The sequence below is a fragment of the Mauremys mutica genome, chromosome 7, assembly GCF_020497125.1.
Source record: "Mauremys mutica isolate MM-2020 ecotype Southern chromosome 7, ASM2049712v1, whole genome shotgun sequence".
Lineage (NCBI taxonomy): Eukaryota > Metazoa > Chordata > Testudines > Geoemydidae > Mauremys > Mauremys mutica.
In genome coordinates, this window is record NC_059078.1 from 30,494,266 (window position 1) to 30,521,279 (window position 27,014).

A 27,014-nucleotide genomic window follows, 5' to 3' on the forward strand; every position below is an offset into this window, starting at 1 on the left:
AGAAGTCAGAACGAATCATTTTGACTTTCTCATTTTGTTCTCAGATGGTAAGTCGTTGCGTTTCCACTGGGTTGTCTCGATTAGTTTTGTTTTGACTTTTCTATGAATTCTGACATTTTGAAATTTGTTTTTGTTCCAAAGCAGAAATTTTCCAGGGAAGGAAAATCCCACCCAAAAAGTTTGATTCGGTTCCATTGAATTGTTTTCTTTTGATCATGTGGAAACATTTCATTTTGAGAAGGAGAAAAAGTTTTGTTTCCATGTGATCTTTTGATGCATTTTAGTTTGCCTTTGCTGTGATAGGAGATGAGATTTACCTTCTCGAAATGAACCGATTTGACATGATCAGAAGGAAGAGGTGCAGTGGAATTTTCCTTTTTTCTAGGTTTGATCCCAGATCTAACGTTAGGGTGTTTGGGTGAAACTGAATGACCTGTGGTATACAGGTGGTCAGACTAGATGATTGGTTCCTTCTGGCCTTAAACTCTATGAAATATCTCAGCCTCTTGGACCCTAGCCTGACACATAAGGCAGTGTCCCGCTGCCCCCCCACGTCCCCTCCCAACAGCAGGGTAGGTCCTTTGCAGCCTGTGAAAGCATCCATCCCCCTTCCCCCCAGACTTCTAACCATGCTAGGCATCTCCAGCGCTGCTAATAACAGCTCCTGCAAAGAGGTGACTGGTGACTGACATGGTGCGGGGAATGGCTGTGTTAAAAAATGGCCCCTTTAGTTCTCCCCTCCCCGGCCCCCTGTGCCGTCTGATTCAGCTGACACAAAGGGGCACTTGGCTCCTGTTAATGCCACAGAGCGTGTGCAGGCATGGCAGGGCAAGCGCGTGGGTCAGCGCCATCCCCTCCCTGCACGGGATCTCCATTCATAGTGCCCAGGCAGGAGGCATCAAGGACTCAGCGGGAGTAGTGGGGGAGACCCGGGAGGGGGTTTGGCAGGACCAAGGGGTGGGTGCGGGGGGAGCATTTTATGATTTCAGATTAAATGTGCATCTGGGAGAAATTAATGCAGGTTATCTGTGCAGCCTCCTTGGAGCACACAGCTGCAAATCACTCAAAGATGCAGGGCCAGAACGAAGGTCAGGACTCCTGGGTTCCAAGCTCAACTCTGGGGGGAGAGGGGGTTCTAGTGATTAGAGAAGGGAGTCCGGACTCCTGGGTTCTGAGCTCAGCTCTAGGGGGTGAGGGGGTTCTAGTGATTAGAGAAGGGAGTCCGGACTCCTGGGTTCTGAGCTCAGCTCTAGGGGGAGAGGGGGTTCTAGTGATTAGAGAAGGGAGTCCGGACTCCTGGGTTCTGCCCCAGTGCTGGGAGCTCTAGCCTGGAATGGTGGCAACGGCAGTTTCTGTTCTTTCTTTCGGTGAATTCCTCATCTCATGTCATTCGATACCTGTTCCCCCGCTCTGGGGCTGCAGGGGTTGGGCCAAGACCAGGCGATGGGGGACTGGTGCTGAGAGCAGTTTCCCAGGCCTGGGCAAGGGTATGTGTCAATGGAAGGTGCAGACATTGGACAAACATGGGACTCCCTGATGTTGCTCTTGCCAGTGTTTTGTGGGTCCTGGTTCCTCCCAACTCTTTCCTGTTGTTCTCCACTCCCCACCCCCAGGTCAGAAGACAGAACCCCTGACTCCCAGACCCCCTGTTCTAACCACTAGACATCACTTCCTTCACAGATCAGGGGACAGACCCCAGGAGACCGGACTCCCATCCACCCTCTTCTCTAATCACTAGACTCCGCTAGCCTTCCAGCACTGAGACTAGAACCCAGGTGTCGTAAAGACCCTTTACCACTAGCCCCCGGAACAGAGTCAGAGCAGGGACTGTGCAGCGCAAGAGGAAAGCAGGCTGTGGCTTAGATCAGGGCAGAAAACTTTCCAGGAGTGATAACAACAGCAATTAATAGTTATGCTCATTAAAATACTTGCTAATTAATCCCCTTGATATTCACATGTGGCCTTGTTAGCCTCCTGCTGCAGAGTGAGCAAGTGACTCACCAAAGAGAGTTGGGAATAGAACCCAGGAGTCCTGACTCCCAGTCCCCCCAGCCTCACCTTTCTAGATTTCACTCCTCTCCCCTCAGCTAGGGACAGAGCCAAGGAGTCACTCCCCCCCCCGTAACCACTAGACACCACTCCCCTGCCATCTTCTCCTTAGCCCCCATATTTCTCACACAATGCCTGATAGCAGTGGGCCTGCTCTCAGACAGCGCCCCCTCCCCCCTTACGGTTACTATTTGTTCTCAATAAAGTATGTCCCTTGTCATAGCAAAGCCTGTATGGGACCTGTTATTGCAAGGAGAATGGCCTCTTCCATTTGTATCTACCCAGGCTATTCTGGTCCCTAATCTAAGGCATCATGGGGCAAAGCACTCAGGAGAGGAACAGGAGTTATAGAAACCAGCCTCCTGTTCTATAGGAGAGAGATGTTCACCCCTGATTTACTTACTGCTCTATTTATTTGCCTAGTGCAGCTTTTATGGAGTGTTAATATGCCGGGAAAGGAGCTGTGGGTCTAATCCACCCACATGGGGCTGTAATAAATTCCCTCCCCCAACCTGTGGGGAAGGGGCCTAGGTGTCCTGGCTCCCAATCCTCCCTGGAGCCCTGACTCCCAGCCACCCCCGCAAACTTTAACCACTATCCTCTCCTCCTAGAGCTGAGACTAGAACCCAGGAGTCCTGGCTCTGAGCCCCCAGTACGCTAACCATTAGACTCCACGCCCACTCAGAGCTGGCATAGATCCAAAAATAGGTCTAGTGCAGGGGCGGGCAAATTTTTTGGCCTGAGGGCCACATCGAGTTTCCAAAATTGTATGGAGGGCCGGTTAGGGGAGGCTGTGCCTCCCCAAACAGCCAGGCTCGGCCCGGCCCCGCCCCGCCCCCTATCTGACCCCTCCTGCTTCTCGCCCCCTGACAGCCCCTCCGGGACTCCTGCCCCATCCAACCCAGCCATTTGCTGTCCCCTGACTGCCCCCGGAACCCCCACCCTGACTCCCCCCCGCCACCCCATCCAACCCCTCCTCTCCTTCCTGACTGCTCCCCCGGGACTCCTGCCCCATTGAACCCACCCATTTGCTGTCCCCTGACTGCCCCCGGAACCCCTGTCCCTGACTGCCCCCCACCACCCCATCCAACCCCTCCTCTCCTTCCTGGCTGCTCCCCCGGACTCCTGCCACATCCGACCACCCCTGTCCCCTGACTGCCCCCGGAACCCCTGCCCCTGCCTGCCCCCACCACCCCATCCAACCCCTCCTCTCCTTCCTGACTGCCTCCCCGGAACCCCTACCCCCATTCAACCCCTGTTCCCTGCCCTCTGACCACCCTGACCCCATCTACACCCATGCCCCCTGACCACCACCCTGAACTCCCCTGCCCTCTATCCAACCCCCCCTTCTCCCTTACCACGCTGCCTGGAGAACCGGTGGCTGGCGGCACTACATCCACGCCGCCCGGCTGGAGCCAGCCACGCCACTGTGCAGCACAGAGCACCGGGTCAGGCCCGGCTCTGCAGCTGCGCTGCCCCAGGAGCTCGCAGCCCCGCTGCCCAGAGCATTGTGCAGGCGGCTGAGGCTGCGGGGGAGGGGGAACAGCAAGGGAGGGCCCGGGGCTAGCCTCCCGGGGCAGGAGCTGGGCAGGAGGGGCCCACAGGCCGTAGTTTGCCCACCTCTGGTCTAGTGGTTAAAGAAGTGGGGCTGAGAGTCAGGACCCTTGGTTCTATTCGCAACTCTGGGAGGGGATTGAGATCAAATGGTTAGAATGAGGAGGACTGGGGGTCGGGGCCCCTGGGTTCTATTCCCAGCTCCATTGGAGTGGGGGTCTGGGAGCCAGGACTGCTGAGTTCTGTTCTCGTCTCCTGCCACAGCAAGTCACTTCCCCTCTCTGTGCATCACTTTCCCCCACCCCCCATAACAGGGATAAGAATATTTGCCTTCCTGCCCCTGGATGAATTTATTTGTCACAGACTCTGGGAGCTCAGGGGACAGAATCCTATTGCTTTTTTGTGCAACGAACCAAGCGGTGACTGAACTTCCCTGCTCCTCAAACCAGCCGGGGAAAAATACATCAGCCAGTCTTGTCCTCACATCTCATCTGCATGATTTGTTAGGCAGGAGAGGACGCCTAGAGCAAGCTGCATTCGGTTCCTGAGTGTCCCGCAGGGGCTTGGCAGCCACAGCACCCGGCATAATCTTCCCCTTGTGTGAACCGCCAAGGGCTGGTGTTATGGGGAAAGCTTGGCTCAAAAGAAGGTACCAGCTCCATGGTCCATGCAGCACGGTACCCTGGCAGGAGAGGTGGGTGACATGTTTTGGCCAAAACATCTTTGGGGCGATAAATGCAGATTTGGTGACACTGGGGTGTTTGGTGGATTTTGGTGGCGTTGTTGCATTGTTCGTTTTGATCCCACCAAAAAACATGGATGTGTTTTGATTTTTCAGTTCAAAATGACTGTTTCAAAATTTCCTTTCATCTTATTTTTTTTAAATCCCCAAATGTCAAAAAATGGTGGAAATCAAGGTGATTTTTTTTCCAATTTTTTGATTTGCTGAAAATTTTCATTTTCAGTCTGAGCTGAAATAATTCCCCCCCCCCCCGATTTTTTGATGTTGCCAACAAGCCAAAATATCTGTTCCGTGCTCAGCTGTAGCTGGCAGCAGGGATGGAACCAGGGCTCTCTCTTAATCAGCTCCCACGCCTGAGCTAAAAGATCTAAAGCTGTAGTAGGCTCAGCAATCTGTATATGTGGCCCCCTGCTACCACTAGAGGGCGACAGAATGAGCGGGTGAGGCTCACACTTGCCCCACCCCTTACTCCTTAGGGACCATGTCCCAGTTAATGGCCCGGATCCTTTGAATTTGACGCCCCTGCAGCACTTGCTGCTCTCTTTCATTCCTACTGCTGCCACTGCTCCCGGCATCATGACGTTGTTGACATTAAGCAGCCTGGCTCTAAAGACAGTTGCAGAGGGGCTGGGATAAGGGAGTTGTCCGCCTGGATTGCGAACTCAGATTAGTGGGGGACTGGCTGGCTCAGAGGGGTGGGGAATGGGGCCTTTCCCCTCGACGGGGTGCCAGTTCCCATCCATACCTAGGTGTCTGAAATGTGTTCCCTTCCAGCCCCAATGTGGCACGTGCAATGCGTTGGCTGGGACTCACCTGACAAATTACCACCCCACTAAAATAACACCATTGCAGCCAGCATCCTCAGCCATTTTAGCTAGATAATCCGATTCTAGGATTGTCACTGTGTATCACTGAACCCTAGAATGTCTGCTGAGTCAGTGTGACATGACAGAAAGCGCTCCAAGCATAGGTTAGGTCAATTATCCCTGGGATTCGCGGACTGTTACCATCCTCTAGTTTGTACGTTCTCGGCCATTTTTGGCTTTTTTACATACACGACTACACAAATTCCACCTGTGCAACAGCCCGGGCATTCAGCTCCTAGTTATTTAATACTTGTGTGATGGTAGCACCCAGAAGCCCCAGCCATGGACCAGGACCCCATTGTGCTATGTGCTGTACAGACACAGAAGAAAAGAGTCAGGAGCTAAGCACTGAATGGCCCATACAGACCAAGTTCCCTTCTCATCTAACATCCTTAGAATTCTGGCAGAGTGAACGCTGGTGCTGTGTATGTATAGAAATCTGTTCTAGGCAAATCTTTGGCTCTCAGGATTCCTTGTGGCAGCACCCAAGGGGTTAACTCATCTTCATCTCTTCCCTATTTGCATGGGATTGGAATCAGCCTTCAGAAACCTACTGTCTCCTCCGCGCTTTACAATTCTTGCTCCTATCCGCACGCCCCACTGCGTTATTATGAACGCAACGGCCCCGCGTCGCAGAAATAAATTATTTTCCCTTGTCTTTAACAGCCTGATTATTTTTCTGATGTGCCAATCTGCTGAATTTAATCCAATCAGACTGGCATAATCTCCTGTGACTGTGTTGATAGGCTTGTTCCTTAAGTATTAGGGTTAATGGAGAGGAGGCATTTCTATATGATCATTATTACTATTTTTGCTATGCTTAAAAAATATTAACTAACACCCAAAATAAAGAGAGAGACATTCCCACAGTGCAGTAATTATTAACAGCTGATTTTAGCTGATGCAGACACCTGATCAGTACTGGAGCATGATCAATTAATCTGACCTAGATGAACCCTGTTAATTAGAACTTCAAAATATTTAGCATCCACAACATACCGCTGTGCCAGGTGCTGCACAGTCCCTGACTTAGATTAGGGCACCCATTGTGCCAGGCACTGCCCAGACCCTCAGTGAGATCAGGGCACCCATTGTGCCAGGTGCTACTCAGACCCCAACCAAGATCATGGCCCCTGTTGTGCTGGGTGCTGCCCAGACACACAGTGAGAGATAGTCCCTGCCCCACACAGCTCACAGTCTAGATAGACAAATTAAGGATTATTCTCCCCATTTTACAGATGGGAAAACCAAGGGCCAGAGAAGGGAAGTGGAGTCTGTGGTAGATCAGGGAATTGATCCCACATTTCTTAGCGCCTAGGCTAGTGTCCCTAACTATTAGGAAATCCTTCCTTTGGCTGAACTAAATGGTTGGGGGTGAGACTAAACCAGCCACTCAGTGATGGGGGGTTCAGGTAGACACCTTAGGCTGGTTATTCCTAGTAACTGGTTATTCCATAAGTGACCACTAAGGGGTTTCTTATAGCTGGTTCTAGCTTCTGTTGCAGACAGGATACCTGAGTAGATGGGCCCCATAGCTCCACTCTGGTGCCAGGATTCCTGTTAAGTACAGGGCAGTCTGAAAGGGACGTGCTCATCTTATCTATACTGCTGAGCAATGACTTTTCATTGAAATGGCAGGATAGATCCTTAGATAGATGGAGGAGGATTATGTCTGGTGAGAGAGAGATTGTGTGATACATATAACCCCTTTGGGGGCTGGCCAGAGCTGGGGATAGGATCCAGGTGTCCTGACTCCCAGCCAACCGCTCTCTCCTCTAACCACTACACCACACTCCCCTCTGAAAGCAAAGGACAGAACCCAGTACTTTCAGCCTCCCTCTCTAAACCACTAGGCTCCGCTCTCTTCCCTGGACTGGGAACAGAATGCAGGAGTCCAGAGACTTGAGAAACAAACTAAAAAGACTCCGCAAGCCGGTCCATTGTCAGAAACCCGGTGATTTCTCTGCTGCCCAAGTGTCCTCGGACTGCTACCGCTGGGGTGTTCATTAATGTAAGGACCATGTGTAATGAAGTAAGTGAGAGTTAAAGAGCGCATGATCCCCGTGCTGGGCACTTGTGGGGGTTTTTATCGACCTGATTTCCATTGAGATAATTCACCCGGCCTTTCTCTCTGGCACGCGGCTGTTCCCTTTTAAAAACACAATATATATCTCTAGCCCTTCCCAATTGGATGTTTCATGCCTCATATGCCATAACGGTTAGTCAATTTCCACCCAGGATAAGAAATCTATTTTTATTTGCAGTGGAATGGGGTGTGTGTGTACGGGTGTATTATTTTCATATTGTATTTTATTTATTTATACCGAGCCCCCTATTGTTAACGCTCTCATTCACTTGGCATTAGTTATGGTGTTTTCCCCGCACCCAATGGCTGTAATATACCAAGGATATAGATTTTACCTTTTTTTTTTTTTTCTTTTTAGAAAAGCTAGAGAGATTGTTTGCGGACGGGGGAAATAATCACCATCTATTCAATGCTTCCCCTTCCTTATCCTTTCCCCCAGCCCATTGCTGCCAGAGATTTGTGGAGGGAAATCAGTCGCAGGTTTGGGGTCAGCAAGAGAGAAAGGTACAGACATATGGGGGAGGTCTGGAAAATATGATGTGGTACGTTTTGCTATAATTTTGTTCTGCTGTAACATGAGATCAGAAGATCGAAAAGGTCCGGTGGATAGGGGGGCTGCGCTAAGATATAGGCCACTTGGCATCGATTCCTGGCTCCGCTGGGTGACCTAGAGGAAGTGGCATCCCTTCTCTGTGCCTCAGTTTCCCCTCCCACCCTTTGACTATTTAGACTGTCCACTGTTTGAGCCAGGGATTGTGTCTGGGCCCCCAGCCTGTGTTGGGGTTTGTGCAGTGCCCTCCCTCAGTGGATCCCCAGCTGGTGCAAATTGGCATCGCTCTATTGGAGTCAGTGGGGCCAGATGCCCAGCTAATGTAAATCAGCGTCGCTCCATTGGAATCAACGGACAGATCCTCAGTTGCTGTAAATTGACACTGCCCCATTGGAGTCAGTGGGTCAGATCCCCAGCCGGTATAAATACACCTGTTTGCATTAGCTGAGAATCCTTCTCCGGCACTGTTAAAGGCCCTATTGCAGCAAATGAGGCTATAATTCATATTCAACCTGGTGGGGAAACCATCCAGGGTCCTACCACTAACCCCTGGTTGCGTAATTTGAGTGTAAATTTTCTAATTGCATCAGTTGAGCCAATCCAGTGTCTTGGATGTTCAAGAATTGATCTTTTAAAAAGCTGTTGAAAAATTGGGGAGGGTGCAGAGAAGAGCCACAGAAATAATGAGAGCTGGAGAAAATGCTCTTCCTGGGAGGGATGTAAGAACAGGAGCAGCAGAAGCTCCTTAAAAGTGCCCCGGCTCTGCCCCTTCAGTCTGAGACCCTGTCCCTGTGCCACCCTTCCCCCCTTGCCTCCGCCCTCGCGCTGCCCATACTCCCAAGGCCCCGCCCTCGCACTGCCCCTTCCCCGAGGCCCCACCTCTTCCCCTCAAGATCCCCCTCCCGCCTCACTCGCTCCTCTCTGCTTCCCCCTTCCCCTGGTGCTCACCCTTAAAAAGTTCTTACATATTCTTACTTTTAAAAGTGATAGGGCCCTGCCCCACTGCCTCCCCCCGTCCTGGCACTCCAGTTCAATGAGTTTAGCTTCTCGGAAAGAAGACTGAAAGAGGGCTTGGCTCTGGTGCGTTTGTAGCTTCACAAGGAGAATATATCAGTGCTAAAGTGCTCTTTAACCTAATGGAGAAGGCAGAACACGGATCTAAGGCTGGAGGTGAAGGCAGACACATTCCGGTTAGAAGTAAGGCATCAGTTTCTCCTAAAGGGTGCGATTATCCATTGGAACAAACTCCCAAGAGAAGGAGTAGATTCTCCATCTGACTGGATGCCTCCCTGGAAGTTGCTTCAATCAAACACAGGTTTTGGGGCTCAGTACAGGGGTAACTGGGTGAAATTCTGCAGCCTGGGCTGTACAGGAATAAATCAGACCAGATGATCTAATGGTCCCTTCTGGCCTTGAAAACTCAGTGACTCAAGATCCCCCGGCTTTCTTTGTGACTCTTTAGTGATGCAAATCATCCTCCCCGACACTAAACTTTGCGGGAGCTGGAGTGTTTTTTAATTAAAAGCTGCAAACCTGCTATGGTTGCACCTGTGCTGATCAGACCTTAATACACTCCCCCCCCTGTGTAGCCCTAGTGGCTCAGCAGAGCCCATTCCAGGGTGATGCATCCATTGAATCCTTGACTCTAAGGCTGGAAGAGACCACTGTGATCACCTGGTTTGACCTTTTGTATAACACAGGCCATAAGACTGCCCTGAAATAATGCCTCACCCAGAGCACCTCTTAGAAAAACAGCCAATATCGATTGCAAAATGGCCTGTGATGGAGGAAAGAAGAGGGAGAAATTATGATTATTTTATTTGCAATTAAATCCACCATTTAGGGGTGTTCTCTTTTTTGCAGCACCTGCTGCAAATTCTCCTCAGAAAACTGGCTTGGTTTTTAACCACTTTGTTACGACTCAACATACGCATGCTGATCAAAAGCCTGGCTCCTAGATGCACCTCCACAGCTCATGTGAAAGGATAAAAGACGCATCAGAGCTGTCAAAGATGAAGGTAAACTCCTTCTCAGGGCAGATGGGAAAGTGCAGTTTCTGTTCTACAGGAAATCCCAACATTGTGAAGGATTTTTTCATTCCGAAGAAAAGCAAGGGCCAAATTACGTTGATCAGGGTCCATTGGAACATTTTGTTTTAAAGGAAATGGTTGGACATTCTCAATAAGGTAAAAATGGATCATTTTCCTTTGATTCGTCTTCTTTCGACTTTTCTATGCTATTAAATTATTCAATGTAACAGATGTACTATAGATAATATATACATGACATATCTACGTGTAATATATTATTAGACATATTTGCATAGCATAGAAAAGTGGAGACTAAACAAATCAAAATGGTGACACTGAAACGAAACATTTCCTACTGATTCCAAGGCCAGAAGGGCCGACTGTGATCAACTAGCCTGACCTCCTGTATGACACAGGCCATAAGACTTCCCCAAAATAATTCCTAGAGCAGATCTTTTAGAAAAACATTAAATCTTGATTTTAAAATGGTCAGTGATGGAGAATCCACCACTATCCTTCCTGCCAGCATGGATTTGTAAAGAACAAATTGTGTCAAACCAATCTGATAGCTTTCTTTGATAGGATAACAAGTCTTGTGGATAAGGGAGAAGCGGTGGATGTGGTATACCTAGACTTTAGTAAGGCATTTGATATGGTCTCGCATGATATTCTTATCGATAAACTAGGCAAATACAATTTAGATGGGGCTTCTATAAGGTGGGTGCATAACAGGCTGGATAACCGTAGTCAGAGAGTAGTTATTAATGGTTCCCAATCCTGCTGGAAAGGTATAACAAGTGGGGTTCCGCAGGGGTCTGTTTTGGCACCGGCTCTGTTCAATTTCTTCATCAACGACTTAGATATTGGCATAGAAAGTACGCTTCTTAAGTTTGCAGATGATACCAAACTGGGAGGGATTGCAACTGCTTTGGGGGATAGGGTCAAAATGATCTGGACAAATTGGAGAAATCCTCTGAGGTAAACAGGATGAAGTTTAACAAAGACCAATGCAAAGTGCTCCACTTAGGAAGGAACAATCAGTTTCACACATACAGAATGGGAAGAGGCTGTCTAGGAAGGAATATGGCAGAAAGGGATCTAGGGGTTATAGTGGACCACAAGCTAAATATGAGTCAACAGTGTGATGCTGTTGCAAAAAAAGCAAATGTGATTCTGGGATGCATTAACAGGTGTGTTGTGAGCAAGACATGAGAAGTCATTCTTCCGCTCTACTCTGCGCTGGTTAGGCCTCAACTGGAGTATTGTGTCCAGTTCTGGGCACCGCATTTCAAGAAAGATGTGGAGAAACTGGAGAGGGTCCAGAGAAGAGCAACAAGAATGATTAAAGGTCTTGAGAACATGACCTATGAAGGAAGGCTGAAAGAATTGGGTTTGTTTAGTTTGGAAAAGAGAAGACTGAGAGGGGACATGATAGCAGTTTTCAGGTATCTAAAAGGGTGTCATCAGGAGGAGGGAGAAAACTTGTTCATCTTAGCCTCTAAGGATAGAACAAGAAGCAATGGGCTTAAACTGCAGCAAGGGAGATTTAGGTTGGACATTAGGAAAAAGTTCCTAACTGTCAGGGTGGTTAAACACTGGAATAAATTGCCTAGGGAGGTTGTGGAATCTCCATCTCTGGAGATATTTAAGAGTAGGTTAGATAAATGTCTATCCAGGATGGTCTAGACAGTATTTGGTCCTGCCATGAGGGCAGGGGACTGGACTCGATGACCTCCCGAGGTCCCTTCCAGTCCTAGAATCTATGAATCTATAAATTGTTCCAGTGGTTAATTACTCTCACCATTAAAAATTGATGCTTAATTTCCAGTCTGAATTTGTGTAGCTTCAACTTCCTGCCATTGGATCATGTTAGATCTGTCTCTGCTAGATTTGTTCCCCATGTCAACCCTTAGAGACTATAATCTAGTCGCACCTTAACCTTCTCTCTGTTAAGCTAAGTAGACTGAGCTCTTGGGGTGTATCACTATAAGGCTTGGTTTCTAATTCTTTAATCATTCTCATGGCTCTTCTCTGAACCCTCTCCAATTTATCAACATTCTTCTTGCATTCTGGGCACAGACTCATCCTGCCTCAGCCCTGGGGATGCACGAGGTGACTTCCTGAGGCCCCTTACAGTCCTACATTGCTATAATTCTAGGATATGTTTTGACATCATCAAAACGAGAAAATTGAGAGGGTCCATGATGACTTTCTCCTTTTGAAAGTATCGTTGGAATCAACACGTTCCCATGATGCCACATTTTTTGATGGAACCCTCTTTGGATGAAACTGTCTTGACCAGTTCCACTCATGGACTCGTAGATCTCATGGAGCCATAGAGTTTAAGGACTATTAGATCATCTAGTTTGACCCTGTGCACATCTCAGGCCATTACATTTCACCCAGTTACCCCTGTACTCAGCCCAGTACCTTAATACTCTAAACACTGTTCCCAAATGGTTTTGCATGCATCATAGGAGCTATACCCATTTCCATGCCTAGCAGTGCTGTTAGGGGCTGTAATAGACTCATTGCAGGAGGAGGAATGAAGATTTCCTACTCCTGGGTTCTAGTTTGTCTTGCCAGAGGCAAACTGCATACCAATGTGCATCTTCTGTAAGCAAAGCAGCCCTTTCTTCACCCCCTCCCGCACCAGTTGTGGAACCTAAGACAGAGGCTGCTGTTTGGGGGAATTAAAGCTGTGTAAGATCCCACATCGATTACAGATGGGCTGGTTTTTCAAACAAACTCGCTGGCTGTAACTGTGGTTGCTGGAAAAGGTGGATTAGTGGTTAGGGCAAAGGCGTGGGTGGGAGCCAGGACTCCTGGGATCTCTCCCTGCCTGTAGGAAGGGAGTGGGTATAATTTACAGAGCAGCATTGCTAATCTTCAGGATTTTATCCTGCATCTCATGATATTTGGCATTTTCCTTAAAGTCATGGGATTCTTGGGGTGCTTTTTTTTTAAAGGTATAGAATGTAAATAAACAAACTGCACTAAGAAGATACCAGACTCAACATCACTGATTTCTCCCTTCCAAGAGATGGGGATAAAACCCAAGAGTCCTGATTCCCAGCCCCCTTTCTCTAACCACTAGACATCACTTTCCTTCTGGAGCTGAAGAGAGAACCCAAGAGTCCTGGCTCCCACCCCCACTCACATAGGCTTGCTCCCACTTCCTACTGCCACTTATTTACATATGGATTCTGCTTCCTGTAATTTAACTTTTTAGTTTGTTCTAACTCTGATTGCAAGGTAATTTTTAATGCATTTCTCTGCCAGGCAATTTGTTCAATATCCCCCAAGACTCCACAGTATTCAGATTTGCAGCTTTTTATTGCGCGTCGGTTTAAATTAAACGCGTTGCCGGGATCCCAGTGTGGATTGTAATTGGAATTTGTTTCTGCGCCCCGCCCCTCCCCCAGCTGCAAAGGTTCAGCGCCATCTCTCCATGCGCCAGTATGGAAAAACATGCAGGACTTCCTACGCCCCAGTGCCACTGCTACAGTGGGAGTCTGCAAATGGGGATGTGTGCTTCAAAATCATCGGCACAGCTCTGCCTGTGCCCCTCAATCCCGCCCTGCACCCCCCTGTTATCCCAACCCTGGGCTCCCCCAGCTCTGCCTGAGCCCTTCAATCTCGTCCTGCACCCCCTGTTATCCCAGCCCTGGGCTCCCCCCAGCTCTGCCTGTGCCCCTCAATCCCACCCTGCACCCCTCTGTTATCCCAGCCCTGGGCTCCCCCAGCTCTGCCTGTGCCCCTCAATCCCGCCCTGCACCCCCCTGTTATCCCAGCCCTGGGCTCCCCCCAGCTCTGCCTGTGCCCCTCAATCCCGCCCTGCACCCCCCTGTTATCCCAACCCTGGGTTCCCCCAGCTCTGCCTGAGCCCTTCAATCTCGTCCTGCACCCCCTGTTATCCCAGCCCTGGGCTCCCCCCAGCTCTGCCTGTGCCCCTCAATCCCACCCTGCACCCCTCTGTTATCCCAGCCCTGGGCTCCCCCAGCTCTGCCTGAGCCCCTCAATCCCGCCCTGCACCCCCCTGTTATCCCAGCCCTGGCTCCCCCAGCTCTGCCTGAGCCCCTCAATCCCACCCTGCACCCCCTGTTATCCCAGCCCTGGGCTCCCCCAGCTCTGCCTGTGCCCCTCAATCCCACCCTGCACCCCCTGTTATCCCAGCCCTGGGCTCCCCCAGCTCTGCCTGAGCCCCTCAATCCCACCCTGCACCCCCTGTTATTCCAGCCCTGGGCTCCCCCAGCTCTGCCTGAGCCCCTCAATCCCGCTCTGCACCCCCCTGTTATCCCAGCCCTGGGCTCCCCCAGCTCTGCCTGAGCCCTTCAATCTCGTCCTGCACCCCCTGTTATCCCAGCCCTGGGCTCCCCCCAGCTCTGCCTGTGCCCCTCAATCCCGCCCTGCACCCCTCTGTTATCCCACCCCTGGGCTCCCCCAGCTCTGCCTGAGCCCTTAAATCCCATCCTGCACCCCCTGTTATCCCAGCCCTGGGCTCCCCCAGCTCTGCCTGTGCCCCTCAATCCCACCCTGCACCCCCCTGTTATCCCACCCCTGGGCTCCCCCCAGCTCTGCCTGTGCCCCTCAATCCCTCCCTGCACCCCCCTGTTATCCCAGCCCTGGGCTCCCCCAGCTCTGCCTGAGCCCTTAAATCCCATCCTGCACCCCCTCTTATCCCAGCCCTGGGCTCCACCAGCTCTGCCTGTGCCCGTCAATCCCGCCCTGCACCCCCCTGTTATCCCAGCCCTGGGCTCCCCCAGCTCTGCCTGTGCCCCTCAATCCCACCCTGCACCCCCTGTTATCCCAGCCCTGGGCTCCCCCAGCTCTGCCTGTGCCCCTCAATCCCGCCCTGCACCCCCCTGTTATCCCAGCCCTGGCTCCCCCAGCTCTGCCTGTGCCCCTCAATCCCACCCTGCACCCCCCTGTTATCCCAACCCTGGGCTCCCCCAGCTCTGCCTGAGCCCTTCAATCTCGTCCTGCACCCCCTGTTATCCCAGCCCTGGGCTCCCCCCAGCTCTGCCTGTGCCCCTCAATCCCGCCCTGCACCCCCTTGTTATCCCACCCCTGGGCTCCCCCAGCTCTGCCTGAGCCCTTCAATCCCGCCCTGCACCCCCTTGTTATCCCAGCCCTGGCTCCCCCAGCTCTGCCTGTGCCCCTCAATCCCACCCTGCACCCCCCTGTTATCCCAACCCTGGGCTCCCCCAGCTCTGCCTGAGCCCTTCAATCCCGCCCTGCACCCCCTTGTTATCCCAGCCCTGGGCTCCCCCCAGCTCTGCCTGTGCCCCTCAATCCCGCCCTGCACCCCCTTGTTATCCCAGCCCTGGCTCCCCCAGCTCTGCCTGAGCCCTTCAATCCCGACCTGCACCCCCCTGTTATCCCAACCCTGGGCTCCCCCAGCTCTGCCTGTGCCCCTCAATCCCGCCCTGCACCCCCTTGTTATCCCAGCCCTGGCTCCCCCAGCTCTGCCTGAGCCCTTCAATCCCGACCTGCACCCCCCTGTTATCCCAGCCCTGGGCTCCCCCCAGCTCTGCCTGTGCCCCTCAATCCCGCCCTGCACCCCCCTGTTATCCCAGCCCTGGGCTCCCCCAGCTCTGCCTGAGCCCTTCAATCCCGCCCTGCACCCCCTGTTATCCCAGCCCTGGGCTCCCCCCAGCTCTGCCTGTGCCCCTCAATCCCACCCTGCACCCCCTGTTATCCCAGCCCTGGGCTCCCCCCAGCTCTGCCTGAGCCCTTCAATCCCGCCCTGCACCCCTCTGTTATCCCAGCCCTGGGCTCCCCCAGCTCTGCCTGTGCCCCTCAATCCCGCCCTGCACCCCCTGTTATCCCAGCCCTGGGCTCCCCCAGCTCTGCCTGTGCCCCTCAATCCCACCCTGCACCCCCTGTTATCCCAGCCCTGGGCTCCCCCCAGCTCTGCCTGAGCCCTTCAATCCCGCCCTGCACCCCTCTGTTATCCCAGCCCTGGGCTCCCCCAGCTCTGCCTGTGCCCCTCAATCCCGCCCTGCACCCCCTGTTATCCCAGCCCTGGGCTCCCCCAGCTCTGCCTGAGCCCCTCAATCCCGCCCTGCACCCCCCTGTTATCCCAGCCGTGGCTCCCCCAGCTCTGCCTGAGCCCCTCAATCCCACCCTGCACCCCCTGTTATCCCAGCCCTGGGCTCCCCCAGCTCTGCCTGTGCCCCTCAATCCCCCCATGCACCCCCTGTTATCCCAGCCCTGGGCTCCCCCAGCTCTGCCTGTGCCCCTCAATCCCGCCCTGCACCCCCCTGCTATCCCAGCCCTGGGCTCCACCAGCTCTGCCTGTGCCCCTCAATCCCACCCTGCACCCCCTGTTATCCCAGCCCTGGGCTCCCCCAGCTCTGCCTGTGCCCCTCAATCCCACCCTGCACCCCCTGTTATCCCAGCCCTGGGCTCCCCCAGCTCTGCCTGTGCCCCTCAATCCCGCCCTGCACCCCCCTGTTATCCCAGCCCTGGGCTCCCCCAGCTCTGCCTGAGCCCTTCAATCCCGCCCTGCACCCCCCTGCTATCCCAGCCCTGGGCTCCACCAGCTCTGCCTGTGCCCCTCAATCCCACCCTGCACCCTGTGCTATCCCAGCCCTGGCTCCCCCAGCTCTGCCTGTGCCCCTCAATCCCGCCCTACACCTCTGTTATCCCAGCCCTGGGCTCCCCCAGCTCTGCCTGTGCCCGTCAATCCCACCCTGCACCCCCCTGTTATCCCAGCCCTGGGCTCCCCCCAGCTCTGCCTGTGCCCCTCAATCCCACCCTGCACCCCCTGTTATCCCAGCCCTGGGCTCCCCCAGCTCTGCCTGTGCCCGTCAATCCCACCCTGCACCCCCCTGTTATCCCAGCCCTGGGCTCTCCCCACCTCTGCCTGTGCCTCTCAATCCCGCCCTACACCTCTGTTATCCCAGCCCTGGGCTCCCCCAGCTCTGCCTGTGCCCCTCAATCCCACCCTGCACCCCTCTGTTATCCCAGCCCTGGGCTCCCCCAGCTCTGCCTGCACCCCTCAATCCCGCCCTACACCTCTGTTATCCCAGCCCTGGGCTCCCTCCCCTCCCCCCCCCACAAACTCCCAACATAGCATGTAGGTTTTACGGACAGATTTATAGATGTCAAGATTCAGCAGATAAGGGGCTAGGCTGGAACTGACTTTCTGGGTGACCTTGGGCAAACTCCTTCCCCACCAGGGGCGGCTCCAGGCCCCAGCACGCCAAGCGCGTGCTTGGGGCGGCAAGCTACGGGGGGCGCTCTGCCGGTCGCCGGGAGGGCGGCAGGCAGGGTGCCTTCGGCGGCATGCCTGCAGAGGGTCTGCTGGTCCCGCGGCTTCGGTGGACCTCCCGCAGGCACGAAGCTGCGGGACCAGCGGACCCTCCGCAGGCACGCCTACGGGAGGTCCACCGGAGCCGCGGGACCGGCGACCGGCAGAGCGCCCCCTGCGGCATGATGCCGTGCTTGGGGCGGCGAAATGTCTAGAGCCGCCTCTGTTCCCCACTTGATGCCTCTGTTTCCCTTCCCACCCCTTGTCTGTTCAGATTGAGAGGTCTCTAAGGCAGGGATCATCACTCTGTGTCTGTGCAGCGCCTGGTGCTATTGGGGCCTGGTCTCGGCCAGGGTCTGTGCAGCGCCTGGCCGGAAGGGTAGAGACCTCTAGCTGGTACCATAACAATAAGGCTGGTTCCTAACTTGCAATCCAATCACTCCCGTAGCTTCCAGTGCTCAGAGTAGCTTCTCCTGGAGGAAATCAGAACATTAGCCCATCAAATTGCTGGCGAGCCTGTGGCCGCATCGGTGGATTAGGGACGAAGGGCAGGATTCAGTTAGCACAGAGCCAGCTGCCTCTGGGGAATGGAAAAGCCTCTTCTCAAGGATATTGATCTTAGAATGAACTATGGAGCAAACAGCTGGGGCTCTGAGCTGGCCGAGACTGCCTGTGGGGATGGGGACAGGCTGGCTCTAGCTACTGCAATTAACAAGGGGGGAGCAAAGGAACCCTGGAAGTGGGGCTTGAGGAAAGGATGCGACGGCTTAGAAATAGCTTCTAAAATCAGGGGGGCTGTCCTGAAGGAACCCTGGGTCCTGGAGGGGAGTGGGAGCGGGGGAGTTAGAGTGGGTGGGATGGGAGTGGGGGTCGAGTCAGGGCTCCTGGGTTCTGTTATTGAGGAGGGGAAGGGAGTGAGCCTGGGCGAGCGCCAACTCATCATACTTGGAAGTGGCTGGGCAGAGTTCAAGCACTTGTAAATCAATAGCAATTCTGAGGACAAATAAAAGTGAGATAAAGGGCTCTGGGTGCCCCCCCCCGCCCGCCCCCCCCCAGCCTCGGTGAGGTGTCAGCGCCAGCTGAATCACAAACCAGGCAGCCATGCAGGGGCTAGGGGGAGCCACTCTCCTCCATAGACCTGAGGATAGGACGCAGGAGTTTCAGCCTCTTCTGCTCTACCCACTAGACCCCACTCTCCCCAGAGCTGGGAATAGAACCCAGGAGTCCTGGCTGCTCCCCGACCCACATGCATACCGAGAAATTGAAGGAGCATGTTTAGGAACCCTTATGTGATGCAGCAGCTTAAATCCCAGCCCTGAGCTCCCCTCCCCTCACAGCCATCCCTAACACACAGGCCCCCTGCTCCAGACACTAGCATGCCCACCCTGCCGCCGGGTGTGCCATTGTGAATCCCTGCAGTGCCCGCCCTCTGCATCAGCCAGGGCCTCCTGACGGCTGGCTGCCGCTCTCCAAGTCCCTGTGTTTGCAGGGCTCCAGCCCCACAGGGAGAGCCCCGGGGCCCAGCTGTTCCAGTACTGTCTGTGAGCATGAACATCAGGCCACAACGCAAGGGCCTGGAGCAGCCGAGCAACCTTCAGCAGCCAGCCATGGCCCCTTGCCAGGCCCGCTCCATGCATGGACATGCCACAGCTAATGATCTACAGGGGGACACGGTGGGGGTGGGTGGGATAGATGGCTGGGTAGAGTGGGGTGTATATGTAGGTCACGCTGTGTCCATCGTGCTTTCCTTCCCTGACTCTGTTTTCTAAACCAAAGATCGGCTCTTTTAATAACCCCCTTTTGAGCTGTATCCCCCCAAGCCCCCAATTAATGAAGCCAACGGGTTCGACTCACGTCTGGGTGCTCCGGGGTCGGGCTCTGTGGTCCTCCTGCTCAGGACGCCTGGGTCCGTGGCAGGTGAGGGGGTGGGGGGCAGCAGCATGACATAGCCTGGCTCCAGGGAGAGGGGAAGCTTGGGGCGACGGTGGCTGGGCGAGCCATGTAATGGATGGATCTCATAGGCTCAGCTGGACGGGCTCTCTGTAAAGGGAGGGAGGGACGGAAAGGGTTAATCTGGGTATAGCATCAACCTCAGTGCTGTAGCAGCCTTCCCACTGCAGCCCTCAAAGGGCTTAACAAGGCAGATCTGCCCTCCCGTTTCATAGCTCGGGATGCTGAGGCAGAGGGACAGGGACTTGCCCAGGATAGAACCCAGGGGTCCGGAGTCCCTACTCCCACCTGCTGTAACCACTAGACCTCACTCCTCTTTCGGAGCTGGGACTAGAGCCCAGGAGTCCTGACTCTGAATCGGGCTGCTCTAACCCCCTAGACCCAACTCCCTTCCCAAGGGTGGGACTAGAACCCACTAGTCCTGATGTCCCTGTTGTCATACACGCCCCTCTATCTACCCAGTTACCCCGGCTTCCGGGAAGCAGAGAGAGGAGGCCCCACACCGGGGATGCAGACTCCAGAGAGGTAACTGAGCTCAGAGGACAGGGCTGTCTGACCGTGCCCCCTGCAGTGCCAGCGCAGGTACCACCCAGGACCCTCCCCACTGGCCTCCGGCTGAAGGAATTCCTGGGGTCTCACGGTGCAGATGCTTTGCAATGAGTGTGACCCCCTCCGCAGAGGGGTGCGGTCAAGCGCCCAAGTCTGGGGCACCCTGTGGTACTCAGTGCCCCACAGGGGCTGGCGTGCACAGCGGGAGCTCCGAGCCATTATCCGGGGCCGCTGTGCTCTGGCAGCAGGAGGAGGCTGGGGCTGATGCAAACATGCCCTGTGCTCTGCGGCATTGCATTCAGGACACGCATTGGCTTCTGATGGAGATGAGGGGAGCGATGCCAATTAGCAGCTGCACCGCGACAGGGGGCGCCATTGGGAGCTGCAGCGAGAACTTGCAGAGCACTGGAGGGGCATTTTCCCTCCATCTCCTTTCCCCCGACTGGCTCTTCGGCTATTCTCACCAACTGCCCCCTCTTAATCAGGTGCGATGGAAGGGAGCCAACGTGCGCTTTGGGATCTTTTATCCAGTGGCCTGCGACAGGTCGCTGGGGGGCTCTCAAGTCCTGCACTCATTTGAAACAGGGACGGTGCAAGGATGTTTTGAGCCCTAGGCAAAACTCCCACCTTGTGCCCTCCCCCATCCCCGAGCCCCCGCCCTGAGGCGCCCCCCCCCGGGGCAGCTCTCCCCCTCCACCCTGAGGCGCTCCCCCTGCGGCGGCTCCCCATCTGCCACCCTCTGCCCTGAGGCACCCCCACCCCAGCTCACCCCTGCTCCGTGCACGAGCACCCCGAGCACGCCGTGGCTGCTTCACTTCTCCCGCCTCCCAGGCTTGCGGCGCCAATCAGCTTAGGCACCGCAAGCCTGGGAGGCGGGAGAAGTGAAGCAGCCATGGCGTGCTCGGGGAGGAGGCGGGGCAGGGGTGAGCTGAGGCGGGGAGTTCCCCTGCGTGCCGCTCCCCCCCCACTTGCTGCAGGCGGCCCTCCCCGCGCTCCCCTGCCCCAGCTCCCTCCGCCTAAATGCCAGCAGCAACTGGGGTTGCCGAAGATCTGGCTGCCGCGGTCGCTGCCGAAGAAAATGGCGCCCCCCCAAATGCCAGCGACCTGGTCGCCTAAATGGTTGCACCAGCCCTGACTCATTTGCCACGCAGGGCGGGAACCGCAGAGGAGTGAGTGTCATGACCGCAGAGGATTGTAGCTGGGGTCGGGAGGTAGGGGTTGCAGTACAGCTGGGGTAAATAAAAGATGAGAATAAGATAAACGCAGGCGCCGTTTTTTGCAGGGATGTCAAACAGGAAGGGTGAATAGAAAATTGGGCCCTGTTCAGGTGTGTGTCTGTATGTATTTGCAGGCATACAGGTATATGCATACATGTGTACCTATATTTTATGTGTTTGCATATGTTTGTGTCTATGCATATGTGTGTATATTTGCAGACACGTGTGTGCATGCATTTACATGTGCATGCATTTGCATATGTGTGTACATGTATGGGGGTGTGTATTTGCATACTTACCTGTGTGATCATGCATATACCGGTGCATGTGCATATCTCTATCCGTGCCCACCCACATGCCTTTATTTTATATACTAAATCTATCTGCAGCCACCCTCACTGCACCCTGGGCAGCCTCCTTAGCTTGCTTGCTAACTGCAGTTTGACAGCTAACCCACCTGTCTCCCTCCTTCAGCGTCCCGCTGAGCTTGCTGTCGTGGAGCTGGGGTGGGCCTGGGAGTTGGGGGGACTGGCTGCACTGTCTGTAGTAATCGCATTGTTAGGCCAATGAGATTCCTCGTTCAGCTGTCTAATCCTGTGCCTTTATTAAACCTGATTGCTGGCTCGACAGCTGTGGGGAATGAGATGGCGTGTCAGCAGCAGAGTCGGGTGCCCACAAATTGCCATTTGTGAGCCAAAAGACTTATCGCCCCAAGAGAAGGGGAGAAATTGGCACACACTCACCTCTGCCCCCTGCCAATAGCAGCCCCAGATACCCCTCCCTGCCCACAGGGCAGATTCTGTTCCACATGCTGTTGAAGGAGAAATTTGAGCTTTGCTTCTCTCCCTCCAGGAGCATATGATTCACCCTCAAGCCTTTGAGAACTCAGGAGATCTTTTAATAAAAAGTGTAACCAGTGTTGGTGTTCGCTGTAACTCAGCTTCTGGATTTCCTGCAGCCTTTTAGGGTTTCCCAATGTTCCCAGCATTTCCTAAGCTAGAAAATATGACTCTCTTGTCATCATATGACTCCAAGAGAGGGTGATTTAAGGGGAAATGATGAATGTCGCAGTAGACTCTTGGGAGGTGGATGACGCTGAGAGATTTGTCTGGATTCTTAAAATGAGGTAGCACCGTTCTTGTGCACCATTTTAAGGCCAAATTCTGCTTCTGGTGAGACCAATGGAAATCAGGGTGAGCCACTGAACTGGCCTCAGTTATGTAGAAGCAGGGCTGGCTCTGTCTAGGTCACTTAAGGTGGCTTCCATGTTGAATTTAATCTCTAGGGCTAGGAGCAGTTTGTCTGTAATAGCAGAATTATGGAACAGATCCCTAGCTGACCGACATTGCCCTAGCATGTAAAAGAGCCATGGCTCCATTGGAGTCAGCCGGGCACACTGGTGTACTCGCTAGTGTAAATCGGTGTCACTCCATTGGAATCTAAATGGGGTTGTCTTTGGGGTGGGCTGCAGCACCTGTTTGTACAGGAATCCCTTGCCCAGTCCTGAGATGAAGCTGCCCCCGGGGTGGAATGAAAGGCAGATCTTGTATCCAAGTGAAACTGCAGGAGGTGTTTAAGAAATGGCCAAAGCTGGAATTGGAGCCTAAAATTGAGTTTAACACCACAAATCTTGGGGAAGGTGCCCTGGGATCTCCCTCCTTCCCCTCCTACACACCCATTCATCCACCTACCAGCATAGTACAGGATTGTTCAGTTTAGAAAGGAGACAAATTTGATGGGACAAAGTACAAGTCTGTACAATGCTGACTGATCTAGAGAAGGAGCTTCTGGTCTCCCCATCTCACAAGGGGACTCTCCGTGAATTTGGAAGGTAGCCATGTCTGAACTGATCAAAGGAAGTGCTTTGTTCACTTGATATGTAATAGCAGGTGGAACTCACTGCCACTGGATGTTGTTGAAGCCAAGAACTTAGCAAGCTCCAAAGAGGGGCTGGATGTTCGTATGGATAATGAGAATATCCAAAGCTAAAGCAGCAGATGCTAACAAAGATTTCAGATGGGAGATAAAGTCTTGTGCTTCGCAGTTTAAGTCAGTCTCTGACTAATTAGAGGTTAGGATTGGGCCTTTATGGGGGATATATTACCCCTCATCTGCCTGTTGGGTTTTCATACGTTCTTCTGTTATTGGCCACTATTGGAAACGGGTTATAGGAACAAATGGACCAGTGTGTGGTAATTCTTATGGTGGAGACAGTTCTCAAAAAGCAGCCAGCTCTAAGCAGAATGCTTCCCCCACGGACACCTGCTGTGATGAACACACACAGGGAAGGTTTTGTTGAGTTGATCTCAAACCTAGAGCTGGGTGAATAACTGATTTTTTGGTTCATTAGTAATTCTGAAAAATCACAGGGGGATGGGAAATTCGTTTCAGGTCAAACAAGATGGTTTGTTTCTAATGTTTTTAAACATATTTTTTGGATAAGATGGGAGGATATTTCAAAACATTGGGAATTGAAAAATGGAAACGTTTCAATTACTTGGGAGTTTTCTGACTGAAACAACTGGCAGACATCACCGCGAATTCCCAAAACATTTCAGTCGACCCAAATCTGCATTTTTGCACCGGAAAAAAAGTTTTGGTTGACAAATTTCAGCCACCACCGCAAGCCAGTACTCTCCGCCTGCTTACATCTTGCCAGATTGCCCTGTGCCCCTTTTCACACATCACCTGGGTCCCTCCTGTTGCTGCCAGGACCCATTGGCACATGAGCCCAGGACAGAGGTGGGAGCCAAGACTCCTGCCTTCAATGCAAGGAAGAAACAGAGCCCTGTTCTCATTAGCATCAAATGTCTCCTCCCTGGGCTGGCGCAGGTGGGGGAGGGGCGAGGGGGGGTTTGCTTCGGTGGCTAACTGGAACATGAGCTTTCCTGGGATAGAGGGGAGGTGCAGGGAGGAGGAGACAGTTCAGCGTGAAGGAAGGGCAAAGCGGTAGCAAAGTCAGTGCATGCAGCATCAATTTCGGCTGACAGCTAGCAATTACGGCAGGTGATAGCCAGATTACTCCAAATGCATTTATTACAGGGCCCGGGGAGCGCATGGGGACTTATTTACTGGCAAATCCATACTCATTACAGGGCTTCGGCCTTGGCTGGCCGCAGAACTGCTCAAGTGAAACAAATAATTATCAAAGTCCTTCCATGGCCCAGTGCTCAGGGGGTGGGGAAGGTGGGGAGCAGGGTTGGGGCGTCTATTTTTTCTTTTCTATATTCTGACCTATCCTACCTTTCTTCTATATTCTCATCTGTCTGTTTGTCTATATGTCTATCCATCCATGTTCTATCCCCATGCACATCTATCTATCTATCTATCTATCCTCCTCCCACCTTCCTCATAACAAAAGCTACAGCAAACTAGGGTCACTTTACTTCTGAGTACAGCATCCTCGCCGGGTATACTGCACTTTTACTTATGGGCTTTAACATCCCGCTTTATTGACTTTGTTTTAAATTTCCTACAGTGTCCCCTGTAGACAAGCCTGTCATGTGGACACATTTATATCGCTACCTATGTGATCAGGCAGTGCAGCCTAGTGGATAGAGCACTGGACCGGGACTCAGAAGACCTGGGTTCTGCCCCTGGCCTTCTGGGTTAATGTGGGTGTGTCTCTTCCCTGCTCTTTTCCCTTCTGTAAAATGGGGCTCATGATCCTGACCTGCCAAGAGAGCTAGGGATTGTGATTAATGTGGACTTGTGTGTGGACAAAAATAGTGCCTCTCTACCACTATGGATAAAACGTAAGGGAGTGAGCTATTCAGGTACAAGGCACCGTTATACCAGTATAACTGCACCTACACTAGCTGTGTAATAATGTAACTACACCGGTAACAAATGATAGTCCTAGCCCATGGAGTGAGTCGGCGTGTGTTATGCCTCACAAAGTTGTAGGTGACATGATGACTGCGCAGAGAACAGGAGACTTTACTGTTAACAGCTGATTTCCCTGCTTGTCCTGATGCCCTCTTAACTGGAAGTTTTTGGGGTGGTTAATTACATCCTCTGTGCCACCTTCCCCTTTGAGAAGTCAGAGCACATTGATTCCTCCTTTTTCCCCAGCTTGTGATGGGCAGTGAAATAGTTAACAAGAGCATCATAAAGTAGCTGCACTGAGCATCTGAGTTAACCCCTGTTGAAATGAGCATGGCAGTTCTTCCCCTTGGAATGGCTGGCTCAGGCTCTCTGCAGACTCAGGCAGTGTCACTGCATCAGTGACACTCAGGGCAGCTCCCTCCTCTCAGAGCGACTGGCTCAGGCTCTCTGCAGATTCAGGCATGTCACTGCATCGGTTACACTTGGGGCAGGTCCCTCCTCTAGAGTAACTGGCTCAGGCTCTCTGCAGACTCAGGCATGTCACTGCATCAGTTACACTTGGGGCAGCTCCCTCCTCTCAGAGTGACTGGCTCAGGCTCTCTGCAGACTCAGGCATGTCACTGCATCAGTTATATTCGGGGCAGCTCCCTCCTCTCAGAGCGACTGGCTCAGGCTCTCTGCAGACTCAGGCAGTGGGTTATGTTCTGGTCACATTTTGAAGCATTTCTTCACAGCCACAACAGCTGGAGACTCACGGCTGGTTTTAAATGAAAGCTGTGGCTCTGCAATATTCCCTGGTGGTATTTTCACCTCCCAGCAAGGCTAATCCTGTGGACAGGGGTGCCCCACACTTTGGAACAGTCTGGAGTACAATACTATTGGCAGCCAGTAAGGCTCTGCTCCCCCTAGAACATCTGTAACATCTGATCAGCAGGCACCTTTCCCTGGCACGGTGTTGAGGAGCCACCTAATAGCCCATGATCAATATTACCTTGTAGAGGGGAGCTGTCAGTTTAATTGAAATGTGGCCACGGGGTTTGGCAGCGTGGCTTCCCGTCCGTCTGCCCGCTGGGCTAGCGCTTGGCACCGGCTCCACAATGTTCATCTTAAATATTCATTCACTTGACAGAACACTAATTAAACAAAGTAAGGTGCATTATTACTTGATTAAATTTTTTATTGGCACTTTAATTGGTCTGTTAGTCACCCCGTGGGGAGCTGAGAGAAACCCCATGAGCTACAGGCTAATAGAGCAGCTGGGATACAGGATATGATCCACAGCTAATGTGCATGGGGGGGACTGGTTTGGAGGGGCCCAATGGTAGCCCCCTCTCTCCCCACTGAAATTGACACAAGGTAATAATGCTTCCTTCGATTGCAGAGTTGCTATCCCAGCCCTGGGCTTACCCGGCTCTCACACAACCCTGGCAAAGCTCCTCAGTCCCACCCCACAGCCTTCTCTATCCCAGCCCTGTGCTCCCCACACACAGCTCTGCCAGTGCCCCTCCAGCTCGACTCCCAGCCCCACTCTGCTCTAACCACTAGAACTCACTCCCCTCTCAAAGCTGAGGATAGAACCAAGAGGTCCTGACTCCTACTTATTATTATTATTACTTAATATCTATACGATGGTAGCACCCAGGAGCCCCAGTCATAGGCCAGGACCCCATTGTGCTAGGCTCTGTACAAACACAGAACGAGACAGTCCCTGCCCCAGAGAGCTGCCAATCTAAGGATAAGACGAGACAACAGCTGGCTACAGCCAGACGGGGGAGGGGGCACAAGGAAACAATGAGACAATCCCGGTCAGTGTGATGGGCAGTGAGCTCAGCCCACCAGCAGCCAAACGGCTGTCAAGGCTTTTGTAGACATGAGGGCAGAAGAGAGTTTTAAGGAGGGGGACCATGAGGTGGCCCTGTGGGTGCTTACGGGAGCAGGGGAGGAAGCACAAAGGGGCTTGTTTGACAATATAACAAGTGGGCGATGGAGGCCGGCAGGAAGTGGGAGTCAAATGAGAGATGACAGATAGGTGGGGCTAGGCCATGGAGGGCAGACAAGTAGCTTATATTTGATGAAGAAGGGGAAGCACTGCTTTTAACCGCTAGACCCCACTCCTCTCCTAGAGCTGGGCTGGAACCCAGGAGTCCTGACTTCCATCCCCACTGCTCTAATCCACTAGACCCCGCTCCTCTCCTGGAGCTGGGGCTGGAACCCAGGAGTCCTGACTTCCATCCCCACTGCTCTAATCCACTAGACCCCGCTCCTCTCCTGGAGCTGGGGCTGGAACCCAGGAGTCCTGACTTCCATCCCCACTGCTCTAATCCACTAGACCCCG

General features: G+C 53.2%; 2 protein-coding genes across 2 annotated transcripts in view; one reads left to right on the top strand and one right to left on the bottom strand.

The window, feature by feature from the left end:
* MACROD1 (mono-ADP ribosylhydrolase 1) overlaps positions 1–27,014 on the top strand; it is a 203,971-nt gene that overhangs the window by 79,744 nt on the left and 97,213 nt on the right. The window lies entirely within an intron of this gene.
* FLRT1 (fibronectin leucine rich transmembrane protein 1) overlaps positions 1–27,014 on the bottom strand; it is a 99,402-nt gene that overhangs the window by 36,657 nt on the left and 35,731 nt on the right. The window contains exon 2 of the mRNA XM_045024863.1: positions 18,990–19,175. The gene's annotated coding sequence lies outside the window, so the exon portion shown is untranslated. The remainder of the gene's footprint in view (positions 1–18,989; positions 19,176–27,014) is intronic.